This window comes from Thunnus maccoyii, chromosome 16 (genome assembly GCF_910596095.1).
Source record: "Thunnus maccoyii chromosome 16, fThuMac1.1, whole genome shotgun sequence".
NCBI classification, from domain to species: domain Eukaryota; kingdom Metazoa; phylum Chordata; class Actinopteri; order Scombriformes; family Scombridae; genus Thunnus; species Thunnus maccoyii.
The window spans coordinates 8,422,638-8,434,965 of record NC_056548.1 but is presented as its reverse complement, the minus strand read 5'-3'; the positions used below and the strand labels follow the sequence as shown (position 1 = coordinate 8,434,965).

The window sequence follows — 12,328 nt, the reverse complement described above, 5'->3', positions numbered from 1 at the left end:
TGACCATTTCAGCAGGGTTAGCAAGTATTTTCAGTCAGTCAAGCAGAGTAACCAAGTTGCTAGATGTAAAGGGCTTCTCCTTTAAAGAGAGCCATCATTACTCTAATGCAGTTATTTCTTTTGTTATTTATTTGTAAAAGATTTTGCATTTTGCATGATTAGATTCATTGTATTGGTACATTGTAAAGGTTGTATGTAATTTATACCAGGACCAAAGGGTTTTAGTCAGACTTGATGGCTTTTTATTTCATAAAAGCCAATTCATGTACAGTAATTCACTTAAACAGTTTATAATTTATAATGAAAAAAGTGTCAATTGAAATAGATAATTTATAGGATATAGTTTTAATGTTAGTTAATATTCATATATATCACTGAAAGGCCTCGTATCACATTAACAGCCAAAATTTAGTCATTCTTTTATTGTTTAAATAATGGACTATAACATCTGCTTCTAAGATTAATTAAACCAACACTGATGCCAACAATAAAACTGTCTAGACACCCTCAGGCTAACTACAGTAATCCATTATGACTTGTATGTCTGAAACATTGAAACACATTTTTTGGTGCCAGTAATAGGGACTTTTTTTTTCATTCATCATTAGGGATGTTGTAATTTATTGGTCCTGTATTTTTTTAAATTTATTTATTTAATTTTATATAGGTCATACATGGATTGTTTGTTTACATGCTCAGTCGCTAATTCCACATGTAAACAACATATTAATCATCTGGTTCAAAGGATGGATCAAAGGGATGTGGTATTGGCTCATTTGGAGCATGGCAGGATCACATTAGTTAAGTTGATTTTGGTCTCTGAACCTGGTATTTATATTAATTATGTTCAGCCCCACTGCATGTCTGTATTTTAATACAGTGTGCAGCTGTTGAAATATTGAATTAACTCTGCCACAGCTCACTACTGCCCCAGATTTTTCTCAGCAGAGCATCAGTTTTGAATAACAGTGTTGGTTTTGCCCAGTAATTAAGATTTCCATCAAACACTGTTCATACTTGTAGAAAAAATTTGACTAGAGTACCTTGGTGCCACGCATACTTTCCCCAAATTGTGTTCAGATCTGATAGGAGGCATATGAGGTAAGAATTTACTAACTGCCATTACAAGCAGTTTTATCTAAGTATGTAAGACACAACATTCACACATTTAAAAGTGAACAACTCTGTCTGAGAGTTTGAATATGATCTATAAATCAAAAAAATAAAGCAAGGGGGGTCATCCACAGTCCTAGTCCATAGTTCATTTCTTCTTCTTTGTCCTTATGCCTGTTTTATTTTTTTTATCTTCCCCAGCCCTCACACATAACTAGAATTTCCCCACAGCTCATTCAAAATGCAAAAGAACGAAAGGAAAGAGTAAAACTACACACAGTAGTACACATGTCAAATCTCTGCAGATTTTTGGCAGTCAGCTTTAAAATTCATTTCATTTTTTTTTTTTTGCAGGTCAGATGAGCACTTAACATCTTGTTGCACCAGAATCCTTTTTCCTGAAACATGTCTGTCAGGCAGATGTTGAGCCAAGTTCATCTCTGAGATTGTTTGGCATTAGTGTTTAAACTATTCTGCGGTCAAAGTCTAAAGAAGTAGAAAGTACCTTTTAGCTACTGTAGCGTCCTGTCAGATTATCTATGAGACACTATATGCAAAAATTTAATTTAAAAAAACATCGAAGGCTTTTGCCAATTAAAAATTGGTGGTGGGCTACAACAGTAGAATCATATACCAACATTTTCTATCACAACTTTCTACTTTCCATTCAATTTTAATGTTAAATTCTCTGCAGCATCTCTCTTTGAGACATTCATATATCAAACAGGATGTTTTTGCCTTCTGACTTGTTCGGAAGAGTTAACTTTTTGATCTTAGTTTTAGTGTGTAAATACCCACTGGAAACAGAGTGAGTCTGGCAGTTACAGCCTGTAGCCTGCCACACTTACCAGCAAACTAGGGAGAGGGTTTTATTTAGTAATGATAACAAAAAGCACCATATTTTAAATTTGAATGGAGCCTCACATTTAGTTTTTCTCAACAGGCTTGTCTTGAAAATATTTTGTCATTTTATGTGTGCTTATGTTTTATTTGCAGGCATACAGCCAGAGTGTCGTCTCACTGAAGCCCAGTGTAATTACCTATTCAACACAGTGTTGTGTGTTAAACTCACATCTGTGGTCAATCTTATTGTGTTAGCATACTTTATCTGATCCGCTTTCACAACAGTCTTCCTTAAGCGGTTTGAATGCAAGTTGACCGTGATATGGCTTTGGCTTACAGGGATTGTTCTTTACATTGTTGACTTGAAAATGATATTATTAACATTTATCTACTACAAGATATAAAGAGGAGCTTGTGGATGAGCAGGAGAGACAAACTTAAACACATTGTTTAATTATGTAACATGCAGTAACTCTGTGTAATTCTGTTGTATAGCAGTGATGTGTATGTAACAACACGTGACAGCATTCTTATGAGTGGGGTCAAATGTGGATTGAATTCACATTTGACCTTTTATTCAGGAGACACATTATGTTTATTATCAAGTGTTGAGTTTCTTAATTCTCATGCTACATGCTGCTGTACATTTGTGCAAATACTGTATTTCTAATACAGTCAATGGGATACTTCCGTGTTTTGGCATTAGTGGCTTACAGTAAATCTCAGGCTTTCAATCCATCTGTTTGATGTTTCAACCATTAGTGATTTGGCCTGAAGGGCGAAGGGATTAGACTAACGCCACTGTTCCAGCTTGTGCAGTGTGCCATGGCATGACATTTATCCATCTAAGTCAGGGGTTGATCTTTTCTCTGCTCTGTGCATGTGCCTTTTTTTTTTTTTTTTTTTTTTACAATTGGTGTTAGATAGTATACAGTGGTATAAGAAAAAAATAAAAAATAAAAAAACCAAAAACAAACAGCACTGGAAGTGAAAGCCAAAAATAAAGCTAAAGGCTGAAAATGACCTGGCGTCTGCTGTCTGGACCTTTTTTTTTTTGCTCCCACCGCTTTAAGGGCTTAGCAAGAGTCAATCAGTGCTTTCTCATAAATCATCTCTTAAAACATTTTTTGCAGACAAATGTTTTATATTCCCTTGTATTTTCCTGTCTTTTTTATGCAAACTTATTTTAAAATGTAAGGAAATGTAGTGTTATATTTTATTTGTTATATTTCAAATAGGCATCTGCATTCTGGCCTTTCTAGAGTAAATCCTGCTGTGAAAAGCACAGTGGGAATATGGGAATACACCTTTTATACATTCTGAGTAGCAGTCACATATAAGCTCTAGTTTGCCAGCTTGTCCAGTTATCAGCAGTTTGCTGTAGCAGCTTCCCCACAGAGTCCACTGCTGTTTCCATCCACTAGTAGTCTGCAGTAGAGGAGTTCACGGCTTGATCTCCTTCCAGCTGTGTGCTACTGGTTGGATCAGTACAAGATCTGCTCATGCAAGTGAGCTTTCATATCATAAAATCAACATCGTCCCTGACCTTTCAGGGAGGCCATGGGCATTTGTATAGGAAAAAAACCTAAGGGTCACAGTCCTGTAGTGCAGTGAATGCTGTGTCTTCAGATTATGACCCACTTTCTTCTCCCTCTCTACAGCAGCTTAGACCCTCCTCCCTCATGAATTACATATGACAAGACAACTGACTCTATTGCATCGATTTAACCACAACAAACTGTAAACTTAGCTGCTTCCCTGGTGAACCATTTGCATAGAATATTGCAATTATTGTATTCACTGCCATGTGAAATTAAGAAGATGGGATTCTTAAATTCATCCCCATTATCCTGCATTTGATTTCCTGAGAATATTTAATGTGCCTAATGTCCCAGTGTCAGCATACATAATATATTTACTCAAAGAAATCCAAGTGAAATGGAGCAGCTATAGTGCGTTTGTTTGCTTTGCCTCAGGTTCAACCATTAGCCTCCTTTTTCAGTCTCAGTGGATTATTATAATCTTATATGAACCCTTAGTAGTCTTTAATTTCTTATGTTAAAGGTATAGAAAATGTGGTTGCTAAATTATTGCCACTGTCAGGTCACTGAAAACATTTTGAAGATTATTGTATTTTTACTTACTATAAAATGAGACAGAGTTCTGTTACTTTTACACATTTTCAGAGTATTTAATTCATTGAGTGTTTTTGCAACCATTATTGTATATAGTACTACATTTTATCTAAATCTTGATTTTATTGTAATGATTATATTTTCTAAAGACAGTTTTAAATGAGAGTAGACAAGTAATCACTGTATGTAAAATTTTTATCCAATCCCCTCGTTTGTACGGGCCTAGATTTGAAACCTTAGCCTGACAAAAAAACTCAGCAACCTAGCAATGTTGTTAAAGTAGGAAATGCAAGTAATATCCACCAGAATGATTGTATTAACGTGCAATGTTAGTCTTCCAGAAAGAATAGAAAATCATGGACCGCCTTAGTCACATCCTCCAGGGAACACCTGAGCCGCTGCCTTCAGTTTGCAGGATCACGCAAACATTAACTGACTCAGACAGACCACTGCTTAGTTTTAACTTCACACTGCACTTCACATATAATAATATTAATACGTGTTGTATTTGTAAGTGGAGCAGCAGTGTCTGAGAGCACCTAGTCTTGTTAAATTAAGGTGAAAAAAAACGTCAAATCTAGATTTATGCTCAGATGACTATTACAGAAAAGTGCTGTTATGTGCCACATAGGTTCAGACTACATTGCTAATGTGTTATGTTACACCTCTGCTGTCCCTTATCAAAAATGTATTACTTTTCTGTGTTGTAAATTTTTAAAAGGGGTAAACAGTAGGACCCACGGAAGTACAATAGATTGCCACGCAATTTATATATTTTTGAAAAGTGAACTAATTACAAACAATATATCGAATTATATAATATTCCAAATAGTGATGACCTGCATATTTTCTGTTGCGCCATGGGCTGTAAATGTGAGCAGACATTCATTCAGTCATGGATGCTGGTGGCCGGTGGTGTTTGTACAGTTGCCTATTCACAATTACAAGCAGCTCACATAGTGATGGCAGCACCTTCTCTAAATGCAGTAAAATAAGTTCCAATGAATTACAGCAAACATTAGTTCAGTCATTTTCCAGTAAACCGCACAACTACTGTGTAGGAGCTAAATATTAAGAAAGACAAGTTAAATTCTTTATTAGAAAGAAGTATTCTGTTAGACTTGTGGTTGGTATATGTGCCCCATGTGGCTGACCTTGGCATTGAATTATTGATAAATTGGCACCCGTTGACGGCGTCATGGTCATTAGTACCAGCTGTGCACAGTGCATGCTGCTTCAGGACGCCAAGAGCTGAAATAGTTTTTCAACTATTTCATTTAAAAAAATAAAAGTTTAAGTGTTTTTTTTCTTTCTTTACTTTGGATTGCTGTGGCATATCCTATTTGGTTACTAGGGCTGGACGATATGACCAAAATCTCATATCCTGATATAGGCCTTTTCATATCCCTATAACGATACGTATTCCGATATAGCACATTTTAATTCAATGAATAAATAATTTCTGGTCAGTGCGCCCCCACCCAACAAAACAAAACGTGCATAAGAAAACTCTTTTTAAAATGGAATTTTTAAAATTTGCCTATATAGCAAAAATGTTGCAATAAAAAAACTTCAGAGATGTGGTATGGTTGATGTGGTATGGTTGAGTTTGGTTGAGTTTGCTGAAAACAATTTGATAAGATTTTTTTTAGAATTTTAAAAATCTGCCTACATAGAAATGAAAGGAATATTGTTATGATTTTAGCATCTAATTATTAGAAATGCTGCAGTAAAACAACATGGAAAATCATCAAAGAGATACCTAGAGACTCGTACAAGAATATGCTGGTGTTTGCTGATAACAACTGCTGCTAACAATTTGATTCAATTATTTTATGGAATTTTGAAGATTGGAATCTATAGCACTGAATGAACAATAAAGCAATGTAGATTTGAGTTTACGAGGTGCACCTGAATGCACCGTGAAGTCCCTGCCTCATGCTTTAAAGCGATGTAGACGCGCAATCAATTTTTAAGTGGCGATAGCGCAACGGTGCCTCTCCGAAGTGTAGATGGCGTGACATGACCACAGTCTTCCCTGCATCATGGCAGGCCACCACAAATAAATCAATGTATGGGAAACACTGTAATAAATAGTAAAATTTGAACAGTACATTACATTGTAATACTTTAGTCAGTAGCAACTGGCAGAATACTTATTATAGCAGAATAGTTACTAGGGTTGAGGCACAGGCAGTAATGGAATGTAATTACCACTAAGCTTTGTAGCTGTACCAGCTACTCAAAGGCCACAACATACACTGAATGCCTCGATTGCCAACAAGTAAAGATGCAGGCTTTACTGAATGGGAGACTCTTGATGGACAACTATGAAGGACTGAGACAGTCAGAGGCATTAATATGCTAGTTTTCCACTTGTATCTTTTACATCTTATCTAAATACATGTGGCAACTCTTTGAATAATTGATAGCAGTGTTTTTCCTGGCTCAGTGACAGTGAAGAAGCTTATTCCTCTAAAAATAAAAAGCTCAGGTGCAGCCGTGCCTCCTGGAAAAGTAGATGGTAATGAGCAGAGATCTTGGGTGTAATAGTTCATGTGTACTATACGACTATGACAACATCTGGTGACTTGGTGCGGACAAAACAACCTGGAGCTCAACGTTCTAAGACAGAAGAGATGGTTGTTTATTTCACAAAGATGCATCCCTGCCCCTCCCCCATCACCCTGTGTGACTCCCCAGTCCCCAGTCTGTGGAATCCTTCCACTTCCTGGGAACCACCATCAGCCAGGATCTCGAGTGGGAGCTGCACATCAGTGGCCTGACCAAGAAGGCTCAACCGAGGATGTACTTCCTTAGGCAGCTGAAGAAATTCAACCTGCTAAAGCCAGTGATGTTGCACTTCTACGCCACCCTCATTGAGTCCATCTTCACCTCCTCCATCACCATCTGGTACGCTGCTGCAACTGTCGAGGACAAGAGCAGACTGCAGTGCATTATCTGCCGTCCTTCCAGGACCTGCACGCCTCCAAGACACTGAGGCAAGCAGGAAAGATCAAGGCCAAACCCTCCCACGCCGAACCAAGTTTTTGAAACTCTCCCCTCCAACAAGAGGCTGAGGTCTGTCAAGACCAAAACCTGACGCCATGAGAACAGTTTCTTCCCATCTGCACCCATCCTCATCAACAAGTCCTGGACCCCCACTGACACAGACTCTATCCCACCCGTGGACATTACACGTTCATTAAGGTAACACCCCACAATTGCACATCTGCACATCTGTAATCTTTGATCCTAACACGCCGCATTACATTAACACAACTTGTATTATTATTATTATTATTATTATTATTATTATTATTATTATTATTATTTATTGTTGCACACTGCATATACTGTTTTCTCCTGGTCAATATCTTGTACATTCACCTCATTCTCTTCTATTTATTATTTAAAATTTAGACCTGTAGCAGCCCCTCTCACTTAGAATATATTTTACATTTGTCTTTAATTGTTAATTATTTCTTTTTTATATTATTTAGGATTACTTAATTTTGTGTTTCACCACAACACCAAGGCAAATTCCTTGTATGTGCAAACCTACATAAACATAATACGTAATTCTGATTCTGATTCAGATGACGTGTCCCTGAGGTGAACACTGGGAAGCCAAGGAAAAGTGATGTATACGTATGTTTCTGAAACCATTAGGGTGGGTGTTGTGTTATCACATGAAAGAATCAGGGCAAACAAAATCATTGCACTCTGCGAGGCTATGCATATCCGCATAAGAAGTAATGCCTGTTGTGAAATATTTATTGTCACTTTTTATATCTGCACAGTTTCTTGTCTCAGAACACTGCTGCAGTTGGGGTCTGAAGGCCTTGCCTCTGAGCATTTGCTGAGAACCACTGTGACGGTTACTCCTCTGCGGTGCCGTTACAATTGTGTAGTCACAGCGGTGCTGCAGGGTTTTATAGTGCTATTCTCTTTTGTTTACATTCTTATGTCTCACTGTTTACTGTAGAGCCTTTGTTGGGAGGACTTAGTGAAGGAGTTGTTGCTGTTGCTATGCATAGTCTTTAATCTTACAATAAGAACTCTTGTGTGTGTGTGTGTGTGTGTGTGTGTGTGTGTGTGTGTGTGTGTGTGTGTGTGTGTGTGTGTGTGTGTGTGTTGGGGGGTTACCAACTGTCAATGCTATGTGAAAGACTAACATGTTGAAGGCTGAAAAGGTCATTTGAACATTAAACATGAGCCGAACCCCTGTTTTAAATGTATGTCTTAAGGGTCTTTATATATCAGTCAGGTTCATCTGCTTTCAAAAAGTAAGAATATAAATTGCTGCTCTAGTAAGCTTAAATATAACTGTGAGGAAACAGCAATCATTCAGCATAATATCATTAGATAACCAACAGGGAGACCAAGACATCTCAAAAGTGGTCAAGAAAATGGACAGCAGTGTTATTGTACAGACCTGAGTGTGTATGTGTGTGATGTGTTTAACAAGCAGAACTATACAAAGCTAACATGCTTATGGTAAGAGGACTGAAACTGCTCAAAATAGAAACATAGTCTTTAGTTCTATATTTGGGTTATCTCCAGCTATTCATTTAATGTGACATTATGTGTTGATTCCACAAAATGCTAGGAGGTTATATGTTGGAGTTGTGTTTTGATAAAGGACCACACAGTAGCTAGTGAGCCAGGCGGAAAGTCCAAAAGGCCAGACATGCTGTGAATGTTATACACTTGTCCTAATGTTTGTGCCAAATGGCTTAGCGAAATGTTAAATGAGAGGTATTATGGTAGAATAGACCCATAATGCTAAGCACTCAAGTGGGCCAGACATGATACAGTAGCTTAGGTAAATCCCTATTCCCACCACTGCCAACACTGACATTATGCAGCTTATATCTATATAGCTTGTCCATTATGCTACCAGAGCAATTAATGACCAGAAGTCTATGTTACTACTATAGTCAATTAGGATTGAGTTGTCCTTGGATAAATTAGTATTTATTTCCATTTTAAATGATTGGTTGATTGTCGATATAGACAGCACCTAGAGAAGACACTAGAGGCTCTGATTAAACTCTTCATATGTGATCCATTTTGAAAGTGCAGTCAAGCAAGGGTGGAATTAACTTGCTCGATTTAATCATTTACCATTTGATTTTGGAATTCCCCCTGGCACAGTTATATCAATTGGTTTGTTTAACTATTGGACATATTTCTGTAAGCATTAGAAATCTTTTGTTTCCATAAAAAAATACATTATCATTGAGAAGTCATGTAGTACTTGGATCTGTTTCCTCATTGACTGTACTTTTGCTGTACTTTTATAATGACTTCCTAGATAATTGTTTATTGAAATACAATGCCTTTAACCGGATGATCTGCTATTTTAATTATTCATGCTGTAATTGGCAAGGGCTTGGCTGTGTTCCCAGGCGTTAATCCACATTTACATGTGTACGACTTGGTTCATCCCAAATTATTGACCTCAGCAATGGTAAAACAAGGAACATTTGAAACTGAGTTTCACCTCGTTTACTCAACAAAACCAGGGACATCACATGCAGTTGCTTGCTCGGTATCACATAAGTAGAGGACTTTGATGTAGGTTAAACATAATATTTATATATTGTAAAGCTACATTCTGCAATGTAATACATCAGGGAGATGTTGCTATCGGAAAAATATGAATTTTCAGACCCAAATGTTACACAATATCTGTAAAATGTGTGAAAAAGGTTAAAAGGTCTAACAGCCTAGCTTTGTCTGACCTGAGTGCTTATTTTTATTGCTTAGAATGCAGTTTTGTATTTTGCTCCTGAATTTTCATTTGTCACTTCCTCCGGGCAGCACAGAGTGCTGGATATTGGTACATGCACTCACTTACATTATAATGTCCTTCCCTGTCTAAATTGAATTATGTACCTATTTTGGTCCAAAAAAAAAGCTTTACAATGAGAATCTCCTAAGTTCAATCAGATTTATGTCCATTACGAGCTGTGTGTGGTCATATGTCAGAGGATATGTGTCAGAGAGACTGCATTGCGATACCAATGACTGACCTTGTGATCTTATAATGTCATACAGTAAAGAACCAGGGGATGAGGCACTGCAATGTTCCTATCCAGCTGCATAGAGCATAAGATGCATTGACATGACATTGCAGCATCATGAAAACAATGTGCAGAGACCATGTTGATTGCATCAGTAAGGAAAATTAGTAAAATTCATGATATCATCCTAAAACAGTTGTGGCATTTATTGATGAAAAGACAGTCCACTCATCTAGATCACAAAAAATGGTATTTTGCTCATCATACCACGGTCGTTTCTAGTATGTAGGCATGCAGATGGATTCAGTTTAATTTGCAGCAGCAGAGATCTTGCTTTTAGATCTCTTTAGATGCTGCTAAAGGTCTTGCCAGGGCTCTACAGTGCGAGTACAGTATTTCACTCGCATTTGCACCTAAAAACAGATATGCCCGAACCGGAAAAAAAGATTACATAGATTACATAACAAGATTACAACCTATCGTAATCTTTTGTTACAGACGCGACATATCAGCCAGATACAAGACAACTGTGATTATTAAACGTGAGCGGAATGTGAAGTGGTAACGTCACCTCAAGCCCTCAGTACAGCCACTCGCTGGTGGTTGCAGATACACTGACCACAGCTCGACCAACAGAATTGCCACAAATATATGGTTTTTTAAAACTAGCCATTTTTATTTGCATGCAAACACGTAGCGTTCCCTGTAGCTGCTTCACAATAAAAGCCTCCTGCTGGTTCACCGATCGAAAGCTTTTAATATGAAACAGCGGCCTTTGTGTCTAGTAGGCATGGACCAGTGTGTGATTTTGGTGTGATTTGTTTTTGCACGGATCCCTTAAAAGAATGGAGGAGGAGGGACAAAAGAGAAAAAAAACCCATAATAAATTATAGAAAATTTAAAAAGTATCCAGTACACAGAAAACCATCTGAAAGTAGCGAATCATGTGACACATGTTATCACATCACTACCAATGATTGTAGGAACGCAGATCTTAGTGAGACAGTCTAGCAAGAGCAATACAGAAGAGGCACAAAACCCAGGTGAGTCTGGGCACAGCTACACTCATACAGACATTAAAGGTGCAATACACAACATTCAGCCACCAATTTCTGTATGTAAATGCTGTCAAGACTAGGGTGAGGGAAAAGACTTTATCGAAACTCACGCAAATGATGTTAAGACAGGTCATGTGATTGCAAGAATAAGTATGTTTTTAGTCTAGATTTGAAGATTTCAAGAGAAGTAGCTTCCCTAATTGTAAGAAGTAGCTGGTTCCAGAGATAGGGAGCTTGGTAGGAAAACTTGACTGCCTAATGATTTTTTCTTGATTCTAGGAACAGTAACATAGGCAGCATCATACACACACACACACACACACACACACACACACATAAATATTGATGTAATAAACTATTCGTTAATAAACTCTGTTTTACTTGAACATTTTTCACTGTGCTCCTAAATTTCTTTGTGTGCTCCTAAATTTGGTGAACTTTAGTTTGGTGAACTGAAACGGTGAACTTTTTAGTGAAATGTCACAGCGTTGTGTTTATCCAACTTCTGCTTTTCTACTGCTAATTTTATACTACTACTAGAACTACTGCTACTATTCTACTACTGTTTGAGCAGATCACCCAAAGGGCGTCATTTGGCTAATGACATCAATGAGTGGGTAAGGGTTGGTTGAGTTCCTTATGGAGTCTGGTCTGGCAGACTGACAGGAGGCCTATTAACTTTTACATTCATGACTAACGCTGGTCTGTCTTGCTGCCCACTCTGCTGCAGGCTCCCACAGTCATCCAGCCAGACATGACAGCTGTGGTAGATACTGAAGCCTTTGCACTATCAGGCATCAGAAGTTGTCATGTCTGCTGGCGTACGCTTGGCTTTCACTGGGATTAGTGCAGACAAGCTAAAAAAAAATTCCATATGGCACAATGAGGCCAACATACCACCACACCAAGACCTCTGGCCCCAAGTCTGGTGGGTCATAGTTGGGGTGATTCACTAGTGAGAGTGGCAGCGCCTCCAGCCATGCGTCTAATGAATATTAAAATAATAAATTTAGGAATGAAGAGATATGACGCATGCCGTATACCTCCTCTTGACTATTATCCAGATAGACAGTTTACATCTCGCAGAAAGTTTCTTAAATGTCACATATTTATTATGTCATGGTTGCAAAGCCATGCCAAGCTTTTG

At 37.8% G+C, this 12,328-nt stretch overlaps 1 protein-coding gene across 4 annotated transcripts in view; it reads left to right on the top strand.

The window, feature by feature from the left end:
• The window catches only part of sash1b (SAM and SH3 domain containing 1b), a 54,658-nt gene that overhangs the window by 13,117 nt on the left and 29,213 nt on the right, over positions 1-12,328 (top strand). The window contains exon 1 of one of the 4 annotated variants that reach the window (XM_042437103.1): positions 7,070-7,301. The exons of the other annotated variants lie outside the window; for them this stretch is intronic. The gene's annotated coding sequence lies outside the window, so the exon portion shown is untranslated. Of the gene's footprint in view, positions 1-7,069; positions 7,302-12,328 lie in introns of those variants that run through there. 4 annotated transcript variants of the gene reach the window in all.